This window comes from Melospiza georgiana, chromosome 2 (genome assembly GCF_028018845.1).
Source record: "Melospiza georgiana isolate bMelGeo1 chromosome 2, bMelGeo1.pri, whole genome shotgun sequence".
Taxonomy (NCBI): Eukaryota; Metazoa; Chordata; class Aves; order Passeriformes; family Passerellidae; genus Melospiza; species Melospiza georgiana.
Genome location: NC_080431.1, coordinates 22,841,003 through 22,854,665, shown reverse-complemented (window position 1 = coordinate 22,854,665; position 13,663 = coordinate 22,841,003). Strand labels below are relative to the sequence as shown.

The following is a 13,663-nucleotide window of genomic DNA, read 5'->3' as shown; positions in this document are numbered from 1 at the left end:
GCATCAAATCACAATAATATAGCTCCCAAGGCTCATTTTCCTATTTGTAAAAGGGTAATAATGATTAGCTTTATCAATGTTTGTAGCAGGCTTTGAGAGGGGTTGTGTGTTCAAAAGAAATATTAATGACCTGAAGAGGTCATTGGTTTAGGGATATTCTCTTGGACTGGCATCAAATCTCTTCTGACTCTACCTAACAAATCATACAGCAAAGAGTGGACTTTCATCTGCACTAGCTTCAGGCATATTTTAAATTACTTAAATGAGTGTAATTGCAAAATAATTTTATTCCACTGTTTTATAGCAGTTTTCCTGTTCTGCCAAAGGCAAGACTGGCAAGCCCTTGAAGGACAGGAGGCTGCTGAGAGGATCATATTTTGTCAGGACTTCTGAGCCCAGAGGACTCACCTCATCTCAGCTAACATCCCATCACACAGGACCAGCGCCCTGAGCCCCACCACCCGGCAGGGCACCCCTGATTTACACCATTGGCACTTGGTCTGAGCACCTGATCAGGTGCTAACTCTAACAGGTCTGTGTGACTTGATTGTAGTCCTAGAGGTAATTTCCTACACCTTATTACCACATAATAATGGCCTCTTAACAACCAGACTAATCAAGAATTAATGAGGCACTAAAACACTTTAAGGAACAATGAAGGATTTAAAAAATTTCTCTTATGTGTTTTATTTAAAAAGCAATTAATTTAATAGTTACTGCCCTTACTTTGGAGTCATATAAAAAGTCTTGGTGCTTATCAAATGTATCAGTTGAAAGGTTTTATTCATTTATCAGTTATTTACTTATGTGTGGCTGCACATAACCTCAAGAGAGTAGAACCAGATTTGGGCCCTGTCTGCCTCTGTCATGGAATTCCATTTCTCTGCTCAGGCACTTCCCTGCTCTCACATGGTGAAGTACAACACCAAAACCAGAACAAAGTCAGCACAAATTCACACTACTGCCAAAAATGGATTTTTTTTTCTTATCTCTGGAAACTAGAGTATCAGGGATTGTTTTATTTTGTTTTCTTTTGGTGATGGGGTTTTGTGGTTTTTTTTGTTTATTTGTTTTTTGGTCTTTTTTTTTTGTTGTTGTTGTTTTGTTTTATTGGGGTTTGTTTTGGGGTTTTTTTTTGTTGTTGTTTTTTGTTTTTTGTTTTTTTGTTTTGTTTTTGGGAAGAGAGGGTGCACTTCAATGGGGAGCCATCCTTGACAGAGGTTTTTGAGAAACAGAGTGAAATAAATAGTGGGAAAAAAACGTAGGGATAATTTATTCTGCTAAAGGATTTAATATCAGTGACTCCATGCTGAATTAAAGACCAAAAATATGTGCCTTTACCATTAGCCTGGAAGGGATAATCAAAGCAAAAACATGTTCAAATTTGACTTATTTTTTAAAACTTCCTTCTGTGGTGTAAGGATGGGGAATATATCCTGGTTTGCTGAGAAAATCCCCAAATAGATCATTCTGTGACAGATAACAGTTATGGTTATTAATTCCACTGCTGACATTGAAATTACACTGATTCCCAACATAATGGATAAGTAAATAGCACATCAGAAATTCTCAGATGCTTCCACACTTCCTATGCAATCAAAAAAAGAGAACTCCCTCATTAAATAATACACTGTCAGAAAAGGCAATTTGATTAAATAAACCTATCTGTCAATCATGCCTAAAGTTATAAAAGGAAAACATTTTGTAGCTAAGTAAAACTTTTCTCCATATTAATCTCTCTCTCTCTCTCTCTGTCTCTCTCTTTATTTTCTTTTCCTTGTGTGATTCTTAAAAGAGAAGTAATGAAAAACTATGTGCCCTGAAGGAAGATTGGGGCAATACCTAGCACCTGACAAAAGAGTTAGAAGTTAGTCTTTACCATTAAACAGAGATGACACGATGGAAAAATCATGAGAGAAAGGAGGCAAATGATGATATGCACTAATCCAGAAATCTGAGCTACTGTGGGTGTATTTTTTGTATCTCTTGCTATATACATCTCTCTATTTCTTTTCTGTTTTTCAGGAGACATGGAGACATGTTTTGTAAAAAAGAAATAGAAAATGGGAGGGCTCACACAGGTGAAAAACAATAAGAAATGAGGCTGCAGGTGATGAATCCTGACAAAACCAGGAATTCAATGGTAGGAAAACAACACAAAGGTTGAGGCAAGGAAGAAAATGAAGGGAAAAAAGGAGAAGGGGTGGATGGCAAAGGATGGACAGCAAGTGACAAGGCAGGGAAAGAGAAATCAGAAATCACAGTGTGCATTGGCCCTAAGGTGCCCAAGGATACCTGGAGAATAGGAAGGGTTTTGGCGCTGCTCCCTGGATTTGTTCTACTGGGTTCCCCTCTGCCCATTCACAGTGCCACACTACCAAAGCATCAAACACTACCAAAGCAGCAGCAAACGAGGCCACACATTACCCAGCTGCATTACAACAACAGTGGGGTTAATTTTTCATGCTACCTAATTTCATCAACACTCTGGGCTGGGGAGAGGGGAAGAGTTGTGTAACATGGTGTGATGGGTGGAAAGTCTCTGAACGTCACTGGGTCTGGTGGCCAAAGATGGAAACGGGGTCTGGCAGCTTCCTCTCCTTGGCTTTGGGAGGCAGCAGCTTCTTAGGACATCAAATACTTAATTAACTGAGCTGCAGAATTGTAGGATAAGATTCATACAGGTCCTTCTCTGATGGGAGAGTGTCAGCCTGGACCGTGCTGTTCTTGGTGAGTCCTTAAAGCTAATGCAATTCATACAGAATACATTCTTTGAAAATAACCAGAGATTTATTTGAATAAAAAATCTGAGTGGATGACAAGAACATGCAAAGAAATAAAATGAGATTTTAATTTCTCTCAAGTAGAAAAACATAAGCGGCTTGAGCAGGAGGTATTTGCTTTGCAGCTAGGCACCCGAGCTTTTATGTTCTTCAGTGCACAGAAAGAGTTGTTCTCATACTGAATTCATAGCTCTGCAATGTCATTGAGCCAAATGGGATCATGCTAAAGAGATACTTGGCCATTTCTGTTAGATAAAGATAAATCAAAATAATTTTAAAAGGAGCGCTGTTGCTTTATATAATCTTTTCACAAGGCCTGGAGAGGATGGTTATTAAGTAATCCACCTACTTTTGTCTGAGGGAAATATATACAAATTTGGAATAATATCAGTATTATAGGTCCTTCTACAAATCCTACTTTTAGCATTCAGCTTTGTGCCCACCTCTCACTGTTTATGCATTATGTATGTCTTTATACTTGTTTAGTCTTATGTGTTACATATAGTAATGGAAACCCCTAAAATCCTGGATGACAAGTCTTCTGTTACCATACCTCTGATCTTCCCCCTTCTCTCTTTATTCCATTGTCTCCCAGGCTTCAGAGCTGGCAATTTGGTCCCTGACTCCTGCCTGCCCAGCATCAGTCACAGGATGCTGCTGTGGGTGCAGCAGGGCTCCTCACAAGAGCTTGCCTGCTGAAGAGTGGCATCACCCACTCCTAGACACTAATGAAATACATGCAGAAGGCTCGGGGAGAGGTTTCCTTCTCCTGAATACACAGCCTGCAAGAGTACAACTCTTCAGGAGGGGACAGGGCATCTGTCCTAAGCTGGCCGTGTGTTTCCCGACTCCTGGACCCCTCGCACACCGGAGCCGTGCTGGGACAGCCAAGCTGTGGGACAACGCTCAGGGTGCTGATGGCAGCTGGGAGGGATGGGCAGGAGAAGCAGACCTCCCCTCTGACAAACACGGGAACCTCTTTTTCCCCCCTGCTCATCCCATGTGCAGTCACTTTGTAGCAAACCCTTTTTTTTTCGACACATGCCAGTCATCCTGCTCTACTGAGGCTGCTCTCAGTAAAGCCTGCTGCTCTCAGGGAAATGCTTTTTAACTGAACTGGAGATGGGCAGCACAGCACAAGCACAAATCTAGGTACTCACAGGAATTCTTGATCTTTCAAACAATACTGAAAGAAGTCCTGCTAAAAGGCATCATGCCTGTCTATAATTATTTATAAGATCAAAATCTTCCCATGTGACGGAGGAAATCCCAAATTTTTTAAGCAGTTTGTGGCTAAAGGCTTCATTGTTTTTCCACAGAAGTGTATTGAAATTGCTGTTGCTTACAGTTATTAAAAGTATTAAAGTTTGTGCCTCATATCACATTTTTTTTATGTTATAAGGAAAACCTGAATTTTACATGAGCAGGGATCTGAATTTTTTCTTAAGACCAAAAGTTAAAACCAGTATAGACCAGAGTAATGACAAATTGGTTTTGAGGGTATATTCTGTGGTGTTCTGGGGTTCCCAGCCCCAGACCCTTTCCTTGCTCTTTGCTGTATTTGGCCTTCATCGGAACTACATCAAGACAGGTCACACATCTGGGTGCCTGCCTCATCTCTCTGGGGGACTTCAGAACAGAAGGCCCCCTCTATGCCCACTTAAATGCCACAAAAATTGGTCATCAAGCCAGGGACAAAAGGGTGATTTGCTCATTCTTTGTCTGTATTGTGCTGGTAAATACTTCAAAGATATTATTTGTGCTGATTTGTCTGCTTTGCTTTGATAGTAGGAAAGCTGACGGTGAATGTACAGGATTTTTACCCATAACTGCAGTAAATTCTAATACAATTAAATATACAGTAAGTTCACATGATTATCAAGTAACAGATCAGCTCTGTTTTAATTTAGTATACCTGATTTATCACACCTCCTGGAGTGTGTCTCTGAAGAAATATGTCAAGAGACTCCTTCTCTTTACCGACAATTGCTTACAGTTTACGCCATGAAAGGGGGAATCAGCACAAATGAATCCTGACAAAATATCTTACAAAACTAATAAAAATCAGCACGCAGAAATGCCGGCTGTAATTGCACTATTTTGCCATAAAAGGTCTGTGGGCCAATCAAACCATGTGGTTGTATTTTTTTCCTTTGGAAAAACTTAGCTTTTATCTTTGTAAGTCAGTGGTACAGTTGCCCTGATTTTGGAATGATCAGTAAGTATAATCCTTTTGAATCTCAGGAACAATATACCTCATCCAAACCTTTGTCCTGATTCATCTCCAGCTTTGATAGCTTCAGTGTGTCACCCTGCTCGCTTGTCAAATCTATCATCAGTTCTAAAACTGCCGATAAATATATTCCACATCTCTTTTGGGAGATGAGGCTTGTCTGCATGCTAAACAAAGAACAGAATGCACAAAGCCAAGATACACGCTGAGATATAATATTCTCCCTCTTAAAATACCACAGGTGAAATGATAATGTGGAAATATTCTTACCCTGAGGAAGGCAGACTCCAGTTGTAGCTTAGCAAATCAAAGACCAGAAAACTTGCTTGCAATAACATCCTAACAAATCCAAAGGGTTATTTTTTTCCAGTTAAAAAATATCCACACTCTGACTTTTAATCCAAATCCAAAGATTAAGGCAGAAGAACTTCAATAATTTGTTTAGTTAGGTATGAAAAGTAATTTGTCATGAAACTGCCAGCCTGCTACTATAAAGGTTTAAAAAAATCATAGCTATTCATGGCTGAACAGTCAGACTTTTCCACACAGGAAAATTCATAATTTCAGGTTTCAGTATCTTTTTGTATTTTGCATGGCAAATAAAATGTTGTCCACCAAGCTTGAAATGTCTCTTTTTTCGAGTTGGTCACTCTGTGGGAGAAACAGGCGCTTCTTCAGATTCCTTTAATTTGTTCTTCATAGTCATAAAATAAGTTAATTGCAAAATGAGGGAGCTTCTCATTCAGAATCTCACTTTCTTGTTACTAAAAAATTATATCTGTCTACCAATAAAGTATAAAACTAAGGCACTTCAGATACCAAAATCTTTCCATTCCTGGACGAGCTTTAGTGTTCAAATGTTAATAGGATGCCTGCATTTAGGGGGAAAAAAACCCCCTAAAAATCTTGGCCTGTATTCAGGCTCAAGAGTCTGTGAAACAGACTTTTTCCATACTATGACCTCAGTCTTAGGATTTCTCTTTTGCAAAATGTTAGTTATTTTTCTTGGCAGGTGGCCAGAACCCTGTATCTCTCTTTCCTCCCCTCTCACCCTCCTCCTCTCCCCACCCTCCGGGCGCACACACACCTCTCCTCTTCCCATCACCCACAATTCAGCCCTGAGATGGGCTAACCCCCCCATCTTTGGCTCACATGGTGTGGAGAAAACAATCAGGTTATGACATCCTGGAAGTCTGGAAGTACTGAACGCCCCCAATCCTTCTTCTCTTCCTTTGGACCCATTTTGTTTTGTTTCCCTGCCCCAAAGCCCTGGGCAAAGCCAGCAGCCCCCACACACAGCAGTGCTGGTGCCCCCGCCAAGCATCAGCTACGGCGGGTTTCAAGTTGCAGCAGCTTTCGCCCAGGGTAGAGAATTTCCAAAATGTGTTACCCTGGCAACCAGGAATTTTAGCCCAGCAAAAACCAGCACCACGCACACCGCGACTCCAGCGTGCGAGACGCCGAGCTTCCATTTGTCATTTTCTTCAGAGAGAAAATACAGCGTGGGGTCGGTGGTGTCGTGTCTGCCTTCTTGGAGGCATTGCCAGTGAAACAGGCTTCTTCCCAGCTACCTGCACCTCCTGATTGTCCTGGCAACCCCTCTTTAGCCACTGCATTCTGAGCTAATACACAGCTCATACAAAATTCCTAATTAGTCTCTTACATTGACAAAGTCCAAGGAAAACAGTCCCTAAGAGAAAAATATGCTCTCAGTATAATACCGGAAAACATTTCCTCAAGCATGATGATATTTTGTCCAGTTAAGTTGGTCAGCTTCACTCTAAATGGCATTTAATGAACACTGGTGATACAGAAACATTTTTTGACTTGGTATAAAATTAGAAATTATGCCCTGCATTAAGTTTTCCAATGGGACAAAAGCTGCTGTTTTGGAGTGAAGGTTTCTCTTGCATAAAAACACTTTCCCCTTCAGCTTTGAGCCAAGGGTGGCGTCAAAATGAGGGCAGCTTCCTGCAACTAATTATTTTTCCCTACCGTGTGAGGAGTACAGATAGATAGTAAAGGTGAAGGTGCTGCATAAGAGGGTCTGTATCAAGGCTACTTTATAAATAAAACTCTGCATTGAGCCATAAGGGTGGTTAGTGTAAGCTATTTGTTATACCTGGTGGAAGAGAGGGATAGCATTTAAAAATAGGACAGTGAAAGCCCTATCTCACCCCATCTAAGTCAAACAAAACTTCCCCAGACCTCAGTAGTACTTTTATTTAGCATTCACCTATGCCCATTTTTGTTGAGATCTCAAATAATGCTTTTTTGGTCTGACTCGAAATCAACAGAAGCTCAATTCTATCCCAGGAAAACCACAGCTGCAATTAAGGTCAGATTGGGTTTCCATATGTTTTCTTTCTGAACCCAACAAATCAGCTCCAACTCATCTTCTTTCAGGGAGATCATATTTTTGAGATCTTTTTATGACTTTAGGTGCTATTTAAAGATTATTTTTACTTGTATCACTTTGACTACTGTGTGTCTATATTTTTTACATGGCAAAAAGATGACCAATAATACAAATTTATTCTTTCTCCTTAACTTTGTAGACCTTAAAGACAGATTCAGTCAAGATGTGTGTGAGCAAATGTCTTCCAAAAAAATGTCTTTAGAGCATTTGAAGAAAATAGACTTCTTGGTGTCAACTTACAATAGGGGTTTTTTGTGAACTATCGGCAGCATTGTGCTCTGTAAACTCAAAAAATCTGTGCTCAGAAAAGGTTAGGAATTGGCAGGAAAGGTTCACATCAGCATTGTGACAATACCACAGCGACTCTGATGCATCCCACAGGTGAAATCACTTCATTTTTGGGGGTGGGAAGTTATGGTAGAATTGCATTTTAACAGTCTATATATTTAACACACAGAGAAACACTCTGTACATGGACTAAGGGTAATATTTCAGGGAAGAGAGCAGAAAAGAGGAACTTTTTCATGGAAATTTGAGAGCTGAGGAGGGGGTTTTAAAATTTTAGCTGCCCTTGCTTGACTGGCTGAGCAGAGTGAGAATCTGGCTGTGTTATGGGTTAGCTCTGCAAGCTGAGGCTCAAGTAAACAGGTGGAATAGTGCAATGAAACCAGCCTTCTTCTTCTGCCAGAGACTTAGTTCATGGATAAACACCAGACTTTCACTTCTGCAGTTTTAAAGACCTCCATCACTCTGAAAAACACTGCCTTCATTCATCATAGTGAGGGGTTGTTTTCTTTTTTTTTTTTTTTTTTTCATGGACTGCATGACTTCTCTCAGAAACATCACAGGTATACATTAAAAACCATTGACATATTGAAGGTTTTAGAAACAAAAAACCCCCAAAATTATCATAAAGGGTGCTATTTCATATTGGCTACCATCCTTTGGAAGTTGTGCTTCTCAGCAAAGCAGGGGCATTGGTGGCTCATAAGCAGACTGATGTGCCCCAGGACAGCCCTGGATAGAGCCCGTGGAGTTACTAAAAGAGTTTTCACCAAATCACTGGCTGATGTGTCTGCTGCAGATGTCCTTGCCATCTAAAATGCCCACAAGCTGAGCTGTGAGAGATTAGAAAGTTGCCCCAGTATCTTAATCAGAAAGCTGAAAAGTGGATTATGTCCCATAGAAGTGTGTGCAGCCCTTTTTTTTGGAACCAGCTTCCTCACTAGCATGGATTTCACCCCTTCCATTGTCCTCCAGGCCCATCTGTTAGCTATTTTCTGGTTCAATTGACTTGATCCATCATGATTCTTTTGGCAAACAAAGAGAAGGATATTGAAGATGTACCGCTGGAGGGTTTTTTCCTCCACCGTTTGCATGTTTGTCCCTTGTCTATTTGCCATCTCTCCCTCCACTTCAGCAAGACTAAAGCCAAAGTCTTCTAATTTAAACTGTTGACCCTTGTCCCAAGACTGAAACTCTGGGGAGAGGATGGGAGAATGGTGATGGGGCAGGAGCTGCCACTGATCACCAGGTCTGCAGGCACCTGGGAAAGGCGGCAGCTTCTGCTCTCCCTTTCTCCCTACATGTGGCACTCCTCAGGACATTTACCATTTAGTACCAAAGTCTGTCTTTGAAAACTTCAACTACTACCCATTTCCTTTACTGTTCTGGGTGAGTAATCCTCAGCTTTTTTTACAGGACATTACATTTTTCAACACTTTGTACAAATATTAATGAGATAGTCTTCAGGGTGGTCTAATTATTTTAGCTGGGGAAAAGCCCAAGGTTAACTTAAAAATAACTTGCACCAGGGCTTTCAGTGAAGTGAGGTGGGATTAAGGCTACTCTTCCAGCTCCCAATGTCCCATTAGATTGCAGTTGTTGCCTGAGAGACTTGAGGTCAAGACCCCACGTCAGCCAGATGTGAGAGGACAAGCTCTCTGAGGGCTAAGGGCTGGATGCTGAGCTGGCAGCACCTGCTCAAACTGATCGCCTGTATTTGAGACTGGCTCTCTCTGTTCTCTGCAGGCACCTTGTAACCCCTCTGCCTCAGTCTTCCTGTTGAGAAGGGGGAAGCCAGCAGGTGATTTCAGCTGTTGAAGCCACTCTGAAGATAGAAGGGGCAAGACAAGAAAGGAAGAAAGATGCTCTGCAACATGAGATGCTCGTGCCAATATAAACTTGTCACATTAAGCAAGAACAGCAGTGATGTTGCTCCAACATGATGTTTCCTTCCTGAAGGAGATTCAGGGTGGTGAGAATGATGAGCAGGTGTTGGATGGGCAAGAAACTGTAGCACTAATGTCTGCAAACGGGCAGCTTAGAAGCTGCTGACTTTAGTGCTGTTAATGAAGATTCCTCTGAGGAAACCATTCTGCATGTGATGCTGGGGACCAGTACATGGAGGGAACAGAGCCAACATCTATTTCTGCCTGGCAAAAGCAAACAAGCCAACACACACACACACACACACACACACACACACACACACACACACACACACAGTGATCGCTGTGATTCTCAGAGAGTATTCGCAAAGGACAAAACCTGCACAACTGCCATAAATTATAAAAGCCTCCCTTAATCTTAGTTAATTCTCTTGTAAAAAGGGAGGGAAAAATCTGGAGCAGCTCAGCATGAAAACAATTGTGGGAGGGTTAATAAAGAGACAGCACTGAGGTATCTGGTTGCTAGCCCTGATATCATTAAGTAAGTGCACTAGAAATGTCGAGGTAAATGCATAGCAGTGAATCACAGTCAGGCATGATTAACCTTGGGTAGTCTGAACTGGAAATCATTTACAAACACAAAGGTACTGAAGAACATTGCAACAGACAGTACATCGAAAGTCATTCCAAGAGCAGGAGTCACGCTGGGCACTTTGTATATTTGTGCTATTTTTTAATTATTGTCATATTTTGCACGTGGGAAGATGGAAGATCCCAGATCTCCAGCTCAGGGAGGCATTTCTGTGGCCCTGCAAGGTCCTCTGAAACATGTGCACTGGTTGGAATCACTTTGCCTTCCACAGAAGTGTTGTAAAATTTAAAGTTTTAATTACAACCATTTGAGGCTTACTGAAAGGACACACAGATCTGTCAAAAAAAGACTAGAATCATGTAACTGCAAATATCAAAGAACCAAAGACCACTCTTCCTTCATCCATGCCCATGTCTTAATGCAGCTCTCCAGATTCTGGTGGTAAAAACAGGGGGAGGCAAAGAATTTTAATAAAAATCAGATGTTTTAAACAAAATTTGCGAAAGTTTTCTGACTCTTGAAAATTGACCCTCTGATCATGAAACCAAAAGAACAAAACATCACTAGATATTTCTGATCAGTCCTAAAAGTCTGAAAATGCTCAGCAAAGCTATAACCATATGACCCACGGAGAGCTATATATATTGAGTACAATGACAACAAAACCCCTTCAAATACAGAATGCTCATGGCTTTAAAAGCATTCAATTACAAGGAACATGAATCAACTGGGGAAGACTCCAGACAGCTTAACACTTCTGTATTGTTTGCACCTTTTATTGCTATTCTTTAGTGCCAGCTCAGGTGATTATTGGGAATGCCAAGGCAGTGAAAGCCATAGGAATATTGTGCAAAACGATACAGCTCTGCTTAGATTTCCTTCCCACTTTTACATCAGTCTTATTTTCCTAGATCCATCTCTGTTATCCTTAGGATTGCAATAACTGCCCTTATTCATTTGCCTCATTAGGATGCTGCATCAATTAATATGCATCATCTAATGCCTACTATTTTTTTAATGTTTAATATTATTATCAGTGGAGAGCTATGTCATAATGAGTCTGCCTAGGGAGTTAGACACACAGGAAAAGCCCCTGTGCTTAATGCTGTTCCAAATGATTCCTGTACCCAAAGCCTCTGAACAGAGCACGATGCACTCTCAGTTTGTGTACTCTGGGAGGTTACAGACAGCACCTCTGCTCCTGGGGCTCCAGGTCTCAGGGTTATGTTTGTTTTTGAGGACCTGGAACCCAGTGGCAAGGCATGAGGGTTATCTTGAGGGGAGATGTCATGTTAATGCTTGGTTCACAAACGCCTCACTGCCTGATTCAGGAGGGTAATCAACCTGTCCTTTGAAGCTGCATAAATAATGTTTGGATGGAGGCAGTATATCTGCACCGGGGATGAATTAACTGCCACTGAATCATATAAGCTTGGCTAGAGTGTGAGGCTTGTAACATGCCTGAGGAAAATAAAAAATACATTTTCAAGAAAAAACATTAATGTAATCCTCCCTATCTTTTCTGTAGTTTTCCTCTAGGCAAACATGACTTTGGGGGAGGTTTTTTGTTGCTGTTTGTTCCTGTTTGACAGGGAAACGCTGATTCACGGCGAGGTGCATCCACAGTTTCTCCATGTCAGCCCTGAATGTGCCATCTCTCTCCTACATCAGTGTTGCTCCTTTTTAGCACCCCTGCCAGGAGTTGCCAGCTGGGCTCCTTTGACACTCTGAGAGGAGTGATACCTTGCAAGAGGGTACAGCCTTTTTACCCACAGGGACCCCTGGCAGCATTCCTGCCCCTTGCACAGCCCTGGGGCTTCCAGCTGGGCACTGCTGGAGCTCTTGCCCAGGCATGGTCTTCTCCAGGTGCATCAGGGCAGAGAGCACCCATCTGCAGGGAGACCAGGCTCACAGGCCCATGTGCAGCTGTGCACCACAGCTTCTCCTGGCTGTGCATCGTGTGCGCAGAGCGAGTTGCTGCAGCCCCAAAAGAGCAGAGGAGTTCTGTGTTTGTGGCTGCCTGAGACACCAGGGATAAAAAGCTGTCCTAGAAGGTGGTGGAAAAGAGAAGAAGCCCAGGGTAGCATAAAGAGAACTGGGGCATCAGTGTGTGCCTACATATCAGTGTGGGTTACTTTCCTTCACTAACACTCACAGATCCAGCCTTTTATTGAGTAACATACACATCTTTAGTTTGCTAATGGCTTTTACTTGTCTTCAGTTTCTGATCTCTGGTTTTCTCTTCTACTATTCCCAGTTTCTTATCACTTTCTGAAAACTTGATGTTTGCAATTCCTTTTCCAAATTAACTGTATCAGTTCCACTTTCCTCCTTATGTTTTGACACAACACTTGTTGGCTCCCTTCTTCTCATCTCCTTTTTATTCTCCTGCCTCCCTTGCTATGGAATTTCCCTAACTAGAGGGGCCTCTGATTCCTGAATGCAGTAATTTACCAACAGTAACAAATTGTTTCTGCCACTAAAAATTTTCTGTGAACCAATGTATGCTGTTGGCTAGCCTTAGAACATAGTAATAATTTAAAGATAAGCATTAGAAATATACTGTATCTAGTAGACAGCAGTTTCAGAAGGTACCAAGATCTCTTATTAGGCAAGGAACCTTTCACACCTAACCAGATTCTGGCACACTATATCACCCAGTATGTAGTCTCAAATCCAACCCATAACCATATTGGGGTGTACCTCTGAACCCGTATTTTGGGTTCAGAGATACCGCTGTTGTGGTTCAGAAATCTTACAGGATTTTAATCTAATGCAGAAGAAAAGAACAGTCCTCATCAATAAAATACTAACTAGAAAAAACACTGTGGAGGATGGCTTGTGTTTTACATATTGCTAAATATCAGGAAAAATAAATGTGTTCATTTCTCCAAAATACCTCCAGATGGCATTAAAACCCTTCTTCTTTTGGTCTTTATTGCAATATTATTTTTAAAAATGATAATTATTGAAATCATTCTATTAAATGTTCCCAGCAATCATGCTATCAGAAGGCATAAGGTTGCTAATGCTTAATTCATTTAATAAGTTTGCCTAAATGTGCTTGCATACTATAATTACATTCCACAACACAATCTGCAGGACAAGCCATTTCTTACACCGTGTCAAATCTTTTCCCAGATTAATTTCCAGAAGATTTTTAATGCGTATTTGCTGCAGAAATCAAAATGTCCCACAATAAATCACTGTTATTGTACCTCCTTCTGTGACTACTTTTGGCCATGTAACAAATGGTGACACCTTGTGAGATTTACATGATATAAGGCTCTGAATTTAAATAACAGGAATCAGAAAACATAAATTACGGGCCAGATGCACTCTAAAACTCACATGACTGACTGTTACAAGAACTTCTCTCTCTCAAATGGGATTAAAAAGGTGAATGATTTTGCAGAAATTCATAATGCTCCTGCCTGGTAGTTATTAAAAGAATTCACTTATCTC

The 13,663-nt window shown here is 41.2% G+C and overlaps 1 protein-coding gene across 1 annotated transcript in view; it reads right to left on the bottom strand.

The window, feature by feature from the left end:
- The window catches only part of AFF3 (ALF transcription elongation factor 3), a 316,925-nt gene that overhangs the window by 102,425 nt on the left and 200,837 nt on the right, over positions 1-13,663 (bottom strand). The gene's annotated exons all lie outside the window — the stretch shown is intronic.